General features: G+C 36.5%; 1 pseudogene; it reads left to right on the plus strand.

The window, feature by feature from the left end:
* The first annotated feature begins 236 nt into the window (after nt 1-236).
* Nucleotides 237-1,306, plus strand: LOC121495183 (annotated as a pseudogene).
* The last annotated feature ends 11,850 nt before the right edge of the window (nt 1,307-13,156 follow it).

Below are 13,156 nucleotides of genomic sequence, written 5' to 3' on the forward strand. Positions count from 1 at the left end.
TATTTGTGAAACCAGATTGTGGCTACTTGAAGTATATGTAATTTTTAGCATAGAAAATAAGGCAAAATCAGGTTGATTCTTACATCAACTAAAAGTGAAGTAACATCTTCAAGAAAGCATGAAATGGTGGATACTGCCAGTGCTGCAGAAAGTTGGGAGGGCCTAGAGGGCCCTGGGAGACCGAGGTGGCTGCCAGGGTGGCTTTGGCACTGGGATCTCAGGTCAGGCTCATGGCCATGGTCAGGCAAGGGCTGAGGCCATGGAGCCTGCAGAGGGCCACAGGCAAGGAGTGAATCTGCATCACCAACTTGGGTCACCTGGTCAAGGACTTGAAGATCCCTGGAGGAGATCTATCTCTTCTTCCTGCACATCAGGGAATCTAAGATCAGTGACTCTTTCCGGGGGACATCCCTCAAGGATGAGGTTTTGAAGATCGTCCCTGTACAAAAGCAGACCCATGCTGGCCAGCAGAGGCAACTCTGCCATTGGAGATTACAATAGACACCTTGGTTTGGATGTGAAGTACCCCCAAGAAGGTTGCCACTGCCATCAGTGGGGCCACCATCCTGGCCAAGCTTTCCCCCACCTCCTTTCCATGAGGCTACTGGGGAAATGACGTTGGTAAACCCTACACTCTCCCATGTAAGGTGACCAGCTGCTGTGGCACTGTGCCTCATCCCTGATCCCTGCCCCTGAGGCACTGGCATCATCTTAGCCCCTGTGCCCAAAAAGTTACTGATGATGGCCGGTATTGATGACTGCTACACTTTGGCCAGGGGCTGCACTGACACCCTGGGCAACTTCACCAAGGCCACTTTTTTCTTTCTTCTTTCTTTCTTTCTTTCTTTCTTTCTTTCTTTCTTTCTTTCTTTCTTTCTTCTTTCTTTCTTTCTTTCTTTCTTTCTTTCTTTCTTTCTTTCTTCTTTCTTTCTTTCTTTCTTTCTTTCTTTCTTTTCTTTTCTTTTCTTTTCTTTTTTTTTTTTTTTGAAAGGGAGTGTGAGATGGGGAGGGACAGAGAGAGAGTGAAAGAGAGAATCTTAAGCAGGCTCCACAAGGAGCCTGACATGGGCCTGACCCCACTACCCTGAGATCATGAACTAAGCTGAAATCAAGAGTTGGATGCTTAATCCACTGAGCCACCCAAGTACTCCACTGAGGCCACTCGTGATGCCATTTCCAAGACCTACAGCTATCTCACCCCGACCTCTGGAAAGAGACTGTCTGTGTTCACCAAGTCTATCAAGAACTCACTAATGATCTTATAAAGAGGCACACCAAAGTCTCTGTGCAGAGGACCCAACTGTAGCTACCATGTAGTTTTATGCAAGAAAAATAAAGTGAATTAAAGACTGAGAAAACAAAACAATAATAAAAATGAACTAAACCTCAGTTTGCTACTTGAATACACTGGTTTTCCTAGGGCCCTCAAATATGATGAGTTAGGTGGGTATGAAGAGAAAAGTGAGGAAGCTGAGTAAAGGCAGAAAAAACTTAATTTTACTCATCTAATAAACATATAGTGAAGGCCCCGCAATGTGCTAAGCACTGTGTTTAGGTGCCGTGCCATTAACCGAGGATATAGAGAAGAGTGACAGTCCCTGCTCTGAGAAAGCTCAGAGCCTAGTGGTGGAGACAGAGAGTTAAAACAATTATTCTACTCTAATGTGATGTGAGCAGCATTTAACTTTTATGAGCACTTACAATATGCCAGACTCTGCTAAGAGCTTTACAAGTATTATCTCATCAATTATCAAAAGAGATCTATAAAGTTGACATATTGTTATCATATCCATTTTTTTTAACAGATGAAGAAATAAGTACAAAGAGGTTAGTCCAAACTAGTCTATACTCATGAGCCCTCCGGTCCTCTGCATTGCTTCTCTGCATCTTCCTCAACTTTTCTCCACCTAATAATTCCCTGGTTCTATTTCTATTTCATATTCCAGAAAGAGAGAATCTGATTGTACAGTTTTAGCAGTATCCTGTATTTTGGAAACAGTCTCGCTCTCGGTCACCTCCCCTCACTTATATTTGGATTTTGTCAAACTTTAGATTAGTGACTCTTGATCCAGATGCCTTCTCCCCAGTGGAATCATGTATGACAGGAAGCAGGTATTGTGATATACAGAATGGCTGCTCTCTTGAGCAAGATGAAATTTCCATGGAAGATAGCTGTGTGCAATAGGCTGCATAATTGGCTTACTCAGTTCAAAAGATATGGATGAGTTTTCAAACAATAAAATATATCAATTGTGGAGTAGGCTTTAATATTGATCATAAATAAATGCTATGTAGTACCATTAAAAATGGAAATCTAAAAAGTAAAGCAATTAACCTGTTTGGGAGATCTAAATGAAAATACTTCCCCAAAGGAATTGTATTTAGTAATGATTTTACCAGAAATATTTCAGGTATAAATTGAATGAATGTTTTGTATTGTGATGTACAGAGTTTTTTTTTTTTTTTTAGAAATGCTCATATGTTTATTCTTATATTTTTGTTCTATTATATTAGAGCTCTTGCCTTAGAGTTCTGGCTCTAAGGCAAAATTGTGATATGCGAGATACAAACTCATGTTTAATTTGATCATTTGGGGAATAAAGTCCCCAGATACAAGTAAGTGCAAATCTTTGGAACTACTGAATATAATTTACATGAAAACCTAGATTTAGCATTTGAGCAACACTTCAGTCCTCTGAGGGTCTGCCTTCAGAGTGGAGATACTCAAGGATAATACGATTCCCTCCTCCTTTTCAATTAATTGTTTTTCTACATTACCCTGCATTACCTTCCTTAAGACTCCACAAGAGTATGGCTCTATTTTTCTGGCATATAAGATTTATTTTATTTATTAGTTTGACGTGCAGGTGCTTGAATTTGGGAGACCCGGAGACTTGGAACATTTTATTAATTTTGAGAACTCTGAGAAAATATCATTGCTGGGAAGATCTAATCATAGAATATCAGAATAGGAAGCATAATGCCATTCCTTAACTCTTTAGGAAATGGAGGTAGGGGAAGCAGATTTGAGAGGAGAGAGTATATATGCTTAATGGCAGAATGGTGTGTTTCAACTTGCTGTGCCACTGTTGGTTGATGCTGAATACAGTTACCAGAAAACTCAATCCACAGGGACGTCTCGGTGGCTCAGCGCTGAGTGTCTACCTTTGTCTCAGGGCGAGATCCCAGAGCATGGGATCGAGTTCCACATCGGGCTTCCCACAGGGAGCCTGTTGCTAACCTCTGCCTGTGTCTCTGCTTCTCTCTCTGTGTCTCTCATGAATAAATATAAAATCTTAAAAAAAAAGACAACCCTCAATCCACAGTCTCACTTCTGCCCAGTTAATAAACCAAAGTGACAGTCTAGGAAAATGACCCTCCTTTAAGTAATGGATATTATGAGGACTAAGAATCAGAACTACTCAATATATTACATACCTCAGAGTGGGACTATTATAAGAATATATGAACAGAAGAGAAACAGAGTAGCACTGATGATTTGGTATCTCTATTTAGAACATTATAATAGCATCCCCTTCACTGTTTCATATCTTTTGCCAATAAATTAAAATATTTCCTAACAAGACACTATGAATTATCCCTCAAACACCTCATATCCCTCCCCATCCCTACTCCCTTCCCAGAAGAAAATCTATCTGTCCTTGTCCCTCCATATCCATTAGCAGAATAATAGTTTTCTTTGAATGCTTTCACAATCTCTTTAACCAAAATTAGCTTTTAATATGATTGTCTATAGAAAAATCTATTATGATTATAAAGAGTGTAAAGGATATTTATTTTCTTTGCTTAAGACATCTATTACAGTGAAAGACCACACTACACAAAGTATTTATTATGAGTAATTACTTATGAATTATTGTTTACTATTTTATATTTTCAACAGCCTTAAGTTAGTAGATGGATTAAACTCTAAATTTAGGAGGCCCTGTGTTTGAACACAAAATTATGTCAGTTGGCTTTCTCATAAATGATTTACTGGCCCACAGAAAGATTACTGACAGTGGCTGTCTATTATATACCCGAACTTACGTGGAAATATTGCTGGTAATTTATCCTTGTTTATAGGAACCATACAAAAGCCACTAGGATTTCAGATTGGTTCTAAGGCTTTGAAATTCAATAGTTAGCAGCCAAACAGATCATGAAGCTGGCCTTGTGATTGAATGCTGGGTGCTTGCAGACTGGAGGGTACATCCCATCGCAGAGTCAGCCACTCTGCAGATACTCCTAAGAACGGTATCACATCAGGCAGAAATGCTATTCCAGTGTAGTCAGATCTGATTTTTCAAGAGAAGCCCAAAATTTAGATCTCAGGGGGAAAATTCTATTTTGTAAACCTAAGTTCAATTTTTAAAACCAAATGGGTCAAAGACATGTTTTTCAGGTCAAATCGGGCTACTTATAGGAGATGTTCAGTTTAGTGACATCAGGCTTGGTCTCCAATGTGTCCATCTCATTATTGTAATAGATTTGAATGTTGCTCGAAGGTATTTGCACAGGAATTTGGGAAAGAATGAAAATGGGAAAGAATGTCAAAGTTTGTCACTATAACTCTTCCTAATTTATGCTTTCAACGAACCATCCAGTCTCCATCACAAACCTTTAAATCTGCTACCAAGTTTAACTGGTTTTTTTTTTTGGTGTCATTTCCTTTTGAGGTATACTTTGTGTAGTTGTGTTGTGTTTTGATTTTTATCTTATTCTTATGGGATGACTTTACTTCCATGTTCTTGGAGGATGAAATGGAGAAGATCTTGTCATCAACTACAAGTGCAAGTGCTTTCTGGCAATAAAAGCACGGCAAGAGTCATCCAGTTAATATTAATTGTGTGAAAAACAGAGTTTTCCAATGTATGCACTGTGAGAGTTTCCATCCTCATACTTGAAGGATCATTCCTTCATCGGGCTAATTAGTGAGGATATCGTTGCTAATTTGTTCTTCTGAAAAGTATTGGATAAAATTAACACAAGTTTGCAGTCCAGCCACACCACACCTACACATACAACAGACAAGGACTCCATGAGATCTTGAGAGCAAATAGTCTTCGATTTTCTGTCTATTTAGAACCATGGAAAAAGACTAGAACTCTCTGCTCCGGATTTGGGATTTTCTCCTAATCACATTATCTCTAATCACCATACTTTATCTTGGGGGCAATAAATTGGATTTTTTTTTAAGGTCCTTATGCTAGAGATGTTAGGGAGGCAATGGGGTTATATTTTCATCCATATGTGTCATAGTGTTTTCCTCCCTCTCCATCTCCTAGCCCCATTTTCCTGGGAAAGTCAGATTTATTCTCTACTCTGCTGAATTATGCCCTCATTGGTTCAAATCTTGGTGATTGATGTATTCATGGGTGTTAGACCCTCTAGCAGTTCTCTATCCTGTGACTCCAAAATTTTCTCCCCTGGGTTTTGATTTGCTGATTTCCAATTAAAAGAAAAAAAACTGCATAGCTCTCAGTCTAAAGCAATTACCTGTGACTTTGTCTCATATGCTTTTGCTCCTCAACGTCATTATGTGTAATGTTTCTGTTATCTTTCCTGGGTTTGATTCATATCTGCTTAGGGAAAACAAGATCCAAAAGCTGACATTTAATATTCTAATTGTGCACTGACTTCTTTACATGTCCCTGAGGGGTCAGTATCCCCTCCCAATTCCATTGTGTACTGAATCCCTTATGTTCATATATGTGCATATGTTAGGATGCTAAGAAAAATAAACTCTACATATCACTGCATTTCCCCCCATAGGGACTTGTAAAATACTGCATATTTCTTATTAAGCTGGTTTTCTATTCATTCAAAAATATTTATTTCATGTGCTTACTGTATGTGGTAGAAAAAGAAAAATAAGATTCATTCTTACCTGTAAGTAATCTATACTCTAATGGGTGAGGTATTCATATTTATGAGAAACTATAATAAAATTAGACCAAAAAGTGCCCTGAGAGAAGTATGACAAAATGCTACTGGACGCACAGGGATTAATTCTGATTTGGGGGACTGGGAGAAATCTAACAGTTTATTGTGGAAGGAAATTTTAACATTAACCTACAAAACTATTTCTGTAGTTTTCTTCTTGTATAAACCCTTAGAAGTCAAGCTTTCCAAAAGTAAACAGGCTGATATTAGACACAGACAATGTCCTCCCTCAATGTTACCATTAACGGTAATGGACAATTCAAAATCCAATTCTTTTACATTGACTCATTACTATTAATGAGACAAAATGTAATGAAATGCCAAATATTCCTCATGGAAATACAGAAAAGGTGAAAATGAGAAATATGATCTGAGATTTTAATTTGTAAGTCTGAACATAATAAAACAGAGTACGTTCTCTATAATTTATGAGAAAACTTAGGTTAGATTTTCTATTGTCTCTTTCTCTTGTGAAATTTAGGCTTCCCCCTCCCTCACTTAGCCTTAAATTCTTCCTCTCAAGGGATTCTGATTAGGTAGCTTTAAGGCTACAGGGCACGATGAGATAAAGACATGATCTTATCTTACTCTATCTTACATTTATTTTTTTATTTTTTTTTTTATCTTACATTTATTAATAGTGCTGTCAAGTGGCAATATTTTAAAATCAATATAGTCAGAACAATTCTAGAAGACAGTTAACATTTTTAGCATATTTATGGTAGAAAACAGTGTATTTGTAATCCATTTGAACTCTACAGAAATTATTTTCCTCCCATGTTCAGGTCTTGATAGTCTTCTTTTCCCTCCATTATTGCTTTCACCTTTTAATTACTAACCTGAATATAATCTAGGGTTTGTTGCTACCAAAATAAGCAAGAGGAAGAATATAACCACCTTGAGCCACATCCTACTGGGGCCATCAAATGTTTTTAGTTTGAAGCCTATGTTCTTTCAATCATTTACATGGGAGGACATTCCTATATTATCGTTTTTCAGATCATTTAGAAGTACCCCCTTCCTACCCAACACAACTGGAAAAATACATACAGATCAGCTGATGTTCTCTTTAAATCTTTGCAAACATTCTTTTTTTTAAATGATTTTTTAAAAAGATTTTATTTATTTATTCATGAGAAGACACAGAGAGGAGAGAGAGAAGCAGAGACACAGGCAGAGGGAGAAGCAGGCTCCATGCAGGGAGCCTGATATGGGACTCGATCCTGGGTCTCCAGGATCACACCCTGGGCTGAAGGCAGCGCTAAACCCCTGAGCCACCTGGGCTGCCCTCTATGCAAACATTCTTAATGGGAACTAATGGTAATTATGTTACTTTAAAAATACATCTATCATGGCACCTGGGTAGCTCAGCTGGTTAAGTCGCCCACTCTGGATCTCAGCTCAGGTCTTGATCTCAAGGTTGTGAGTTCAAGTGCTGAGCTGGGCTCCATGCCAGGCATGGAGACTCAAAAAAATACAAATGCATCTATAGCTGAGTGTCATGTTAACTTTCACTGGTTATTAGTTGTGCTTTGTGTTTTCTGTTTCATTTTTCAAAAAAATTGTTGCTTCTGGGTTGGTTACCTCTTCTTTTCCTCATCAGACTTCTAATGGGTCACTAAGATCTCAAACTCAAAGGGGCTTTTGCAAGTCTCATTTAACAACAGTACTGTGCGTGCTCCATTATTCTTATTGTCCTCATATTTGAGACTGCTGCCACCTTTGGGGAAACCTTATACTACTTCTGTGGTTAGAGCTTTGAAAGTGTAAAATGGTTCCCTCCATCCTCATTGATTTTTTTCTTTCAATAATTTCTGCTCTTATCTTAGATATTTTCATTTTGACTCCTTAAAGTGCTATTCTTTTTCTGTCTTCTACCGATATTCAGAAAATATGTTTTCAGGTTTTGTTCTTTGTAATATCTGAGTTGAAGGCCATCCATTCCCCATTTCATCATAATTTTTTTTAATTAAAATTAAAAAAAATATTTTATTTATTCATGAGACACACACACAGAGAGAGAGAGAGAGAGAGAGAGAGGCAGAGATACAAGCAGAGGGAGAAGCAGGCTCCATGCAGGGAGCCCAACTTGGGACTCAATCCCAGGACTCCAAGATCATGCCCTGGGCTGAAGGCAGGCACTAAACCTCTGAGCCACCCAGGCATCCCTGTTTAACCATAAATTTAACTACATCCCACATAATTTACTTGCATTATTCTCATTATCATGTCTTTACAAATATATTTCAATTGTGATCTCTTCTTTGATATGTGGGATAAATATATTTCTTAATTTATTTATTTATTTATTTTTTTATTTCTTAATTTAATGTCGATCTTTGCCCTGTCTTAGCTTCACAGTTTATATGCTTTTAAAAAAAAAAAAAAATTATTTGAGAGAGAGAGAGAGACCAAGAGGGGGATGGGTCAGAGGGAGAAGCAGACTGCCCGCTGAGCAGGGACCTGGGATCATGACCTGAATGGAAGGAAGACACTTAACCAACTGAGCCACCCAGGTGCCCCTGATTATATATAAGGTTAGTCTATAGATTACAACATACATCTTCGATTTATCAAAGTTTTATATTAACTTCTTTTTCCTGAACAAGGCCCTCAGACCATTTTAATACTATTTGTCTCTCTTCTGACTTGATGTTATTGTTATATTTTGCCATATATTGTCATACATTTTAGGTGTAAACATATATAAGCACAAAATTTGTATAACTTTTAAATAATAAATATTTATGTATACTTATCCACATATTTACATTTATTGTTGTTTTGTGTTCTTTCTTGCATTTTCAAACTTGCATCTGTCGATCAGTGTTCTTCTGGCTTTAGAATATCTGTTATCTTCTTTTTAGCTCAAGGCTGGTTGTGACAAATCATTTCTTTTTCTTTGTCTGAAGAGGTCTTATTTTGGTTTTGGTTTTAAAAGGACATGCTGCTAAGTTTTTCCCCAAACTCTGAGAGTGTTGTTCCAAAGAGTTCTAGATTCCACTGGCACTCTGGCTGCTTTCAAGATTTTCTCTTTTACCGTTATAGTTCTCCTGGGAATTGTGGCTTTCTGTAGCTAATCAGTTTTAAAAAGTGGTAATTATATCTTTCAATCTTGATTCTCTTACTTTCTCTGTTTTGGGGCTTCCAATTCCACAGTACCATGAGAGCAGTCTACTTCTAAGTCAAAGCCCTTTGATACCTACGTATATACCTACATATATACATCCATACTGAACTCCAATTTTTGTTAACTGAAACTGTCAAACTCTGTGGTGTCACACATAGTCTCCATAGGAATTTATGCAGCAGAATTAGCCTATATCTGAACTGGTAGATACAGCTGGGAAAAACCAGTCCCAATTTCTGAGCTCACATCTCTTAGTTTCCTTTTTCTCTTGGATCTTGGCCCCTGAATTCTTCACAGGCTTGTTAGCTCTCTCATACTTCCAAATACATGTTCTTTTCATATTTTATCCAGTTTTTCCAGTTATTATCAAAGGGAGGGTTGGAATGAGTTATCTATTTGCCATGAAAGGAAACAGAACTCTCTTTCCAATTGATACATGACATATACTAATCTTGAACGTTAATAACCATGATTTTTAAACATATATTTATATCTGTCTAGCCACTATCCAGAGAATATACAGAATATTTCTAGCACTTCATTAGATACCTGTGTCTATACCTTAGACTATATCTCCCATCAGATGACTATAATTCTGACTTTTGTAATCATTGATTAGTTTTATCTGTTTTGAGGTTAGTATAAATGGAATGTCACTGATGATACAATTATATATCTTGCTTTTTTCACCGAACATAGTATCTATGATATTTACCTACGTTTTTGTATGTAGTTGCCTGATTTCTGTATCTGTGTAGTATTTCATTGTATTAATATACCACAATAAGTCTACTCTCTTGATGGGCATCCAATTTTTAGCTACTTGGAATAAAGCTGCTACGAACATTTTGTATGTTATTGTTTTGGGGTTTTTTGGTATGTTTTTTGATGGCCAGATATACTCTTTTCTCTTGTGAATATACTAACAGTGGAACTGCTCAGTTGCATGGAAGGCAAATATTCAGCTTTAACAGAAACTAACAGTTTTTTAAATGATTTTATCGTTTTACATTCCCATGAGCAATGCATGAGATTTCTTTCTCATATAGGCTACAAGCTGTTGTTTTTTAAAATAATTCTTCATTTTCTACTCTTCTTCCTTTCCTTTGATTATGTAGCTTGTTCATTGTCAAACAAAACTGAGAATGTGGAACTTAAACAATGTTTTTGCTGCTCTGTTCAATTTTCCTCCCCTAACAGTAACTTCTGGTCTTTTAGTTCACATTTCCTAAGGCAAGGATCTTTTGGTTCAGTCTAACTCTTCTCCCACTTCGCCACTGGGGTTTTCTTTTCTTTTCTCGGGTTTCAACTCTGGCAAATGAGCTCAAGCTAAGGGAGGAAGTTTTGTTTTCATGTGTGATTGCTACTTCAAGGAGTTAGGGAGATACTTGATGCCATGTTTATTTTGCCTTTACCCACAACTCATGTTCATTCTTCAAGATAGGAGAGAACCCCAAATCTCAGGGTAATATTTTATAGTCAGTTTACCTCCATTTTCTCTTCCCAATTCCATATTATCTCTAATTATTACTGATGCCAATCTGACTATAATTGTTATGAATAACAATAATAGAGAACATTGTGGATATTCTCGGTGAATTTTAAATTTTGTAATGATACAGAATGAAGTAAGTATTTGTGTGTACTTCGGGTGTTTGTATTAGGCATTTGATGAAGCTGTTTCTCTGTTTGGATACTACTGCAACTCGTTTTCTAACATTTTTCTACAAATCCCCAACAAATGTTGATTGATAACTTTTTGGTGAAGATACATTTCCGGGATTTACAAGAGGGAAGAAAAATCCCACCTCCATGAATCATTGATTCTTACTTTGGCCCATTCATTCCAAACATGTCTACCAAGTACAATGTCAGTTTATGTATTTCAATATTTAATAGTCTTCTGAAGTCTCTGGTGTGTACACACATTCTATTAAAACCCTGTCGACTATTAACTTTCTCCAATCATTCATATGGGCTTTTTCTTGCCAAATGTTAATGTGACATCTGCTGTACCTAATTCCAGTAAATATCAGGAATTTTTATGCATACAAACGGTTTATCATACATACACCATCAATTTGTTCTGAGACATGTCACTGGTGCAAATAGCCTAGAGGTTTTATTTATTAAGATTTACATTAAGTAAAAACTAAACACTTTAATTCAAAGGTCTTGGATTTTCCATCCAGATGTTTATAATCTCTCATGCTATTTACTGACCTTACCAAATTAAGGTTGTGAATTAATTAGCTGTGTTCATAAATTCACAGTAAAGAGATAGAATTACTATAAAAGGCTGATAATATATGATATTAGATTTTCATAAAATAAGGAGGCAATATAAATTCCATCTGGAAGGAGCAAAACATAATAAAAAATCAAGATCCTTTTTAAAAATGGTAATGGATATATAGAGTCAACCAGACTTTCATGCATAGTTTAATGAATTTATGTACTTCGACCACATAAACAAAAAATATCCTGTTACATAAATATTGGAATTTGATGACAGATTTTTTCAAATTTTTTAATTTCTTTTCTACTTCAAGGGAAAGTGATTTTTTCTTATTTTCATTCAACTATCTATTCAACTGGTTGTCCATCAAGCACATATTTTTGATCACTTCCCTAAACCTCTAACCTCCTCAAGTCAACCTCTCCCTCATAGTATTATGTGCCTTTTACTCATAGAAAGTATAACAGTTATAACATTGACATTTATTTGTGTGATGATTTGGTAATTTTGTGATTTCTCATGAGATTTTGAGCTCTAGGTTGGTAGGGTCTTTGTACCATCACCACTGTTTCTCCAGAACCTAAAAGAGTGTTTTACAGAGTAAATGATCAATAAATAAATGTAAGAGGTGCTGTATATGAGTTAAAGTTTCAAGGAAATCAAGAGATTATATTTGCCTCAACAAACAACGGGAATCGGGAATACAGAAGGAAGAATTATGCATAGTACAGATTAGGAAAAAACTGTTTTTTCTCTTCTTTCTTTCTTTCTTTCTTTTTTTTTTTTTTTTTGAAAACTCTGTTTTATGAGAAATAGGAGAAAGCCACTCAGGAAGGGGGTAGAAGCAGATGGTATTATGAAGCAGATATTAATATTAGCCAAAGTAAAGATTTTTACTTTGTAGGATAAATAAAGCCCAGGAAAATAAAATGTATTGCAGGATGAGGTTAATACCACGGTGAACCTCACAGCTGAGATTAGACACAAACATGTATCTTATATTCTCTCTATTAATTTTTGCCTAGGTCCAAGGAGCTTATTCTGGTGGTATTCAGTAACTGCCTGTTGCCTGAAATAAAATAGCTTCTTCACCTTTTCAATTTGTTAACTGAGTCTTGAATTGTTATAGAAGGAGACCACAGGAGCACGAGTTTTGGTTAGCTCTTCTCAACCCTCTCTATACCTGGTTTCCATAAAATAACTCTTACAGACACCACTTTCCTATTAATACTTTCTCCATTTCTCTCTCTATATACACATAACTATTTACATAAAATATGCAATACATACATAAAATGTGTTTACATATATGTGTAAATATAGAGAGATGAATACATACATGAGTTTTTTTAAAAGAATTAACTAGAAGGATGGCTGAACATCTATCTACAGTCATCTCTCTCCTTACTGAGACCCCACTGCAGTAATAGCAATAAAAGAATGGGAATCATAAACCTACAACTGTGAAGATGATGGATGGAGAACTGCAGGGATTATCTATCATTTAAGGCACCCCAACATATTGAACTCCTTTTGTAAAGTTTGATTATTTTCCACATTTAGAAATTTGTCTTCTCAAGGTAAAAGCAGGAATCCTCTCTCTCTAGAATCCCTGTAGCTGTGACCCTCTGGGCAGACCTGTGCCTTTATCTTTTCTCTTCTCGTATTTCCTCCTCTTCACTCCTGTATCACCTTCGTATTTCCAACTCCAATTCTGACTCTATCTCTCCGACTTATGTTTTCTGGATCATTTCCTCAATTCTTCAGCCAGTAGAGAAGGGAAGTTTGGATGAAATTTAGCTTGTTTCTCTTTTTTAAGTTTTTAAAAGTTTTATTGTGTG

The sequence above is a fragment of the Vulpes lagopus genome, chromosome 7, assembly GCF_018345385.1.
Source record: "Vulpes lagopus strain Blue_001 chromosome 7, ASM1834538v1, whole genome shotgun sequence".
Classification (NCBI taxonomy): domain Eukaryota; kingdom Metazoa; phylum Chordata; class Mammalia; order Carnivora; family Canidae; genus Vulpes; species Vulpes lagopus.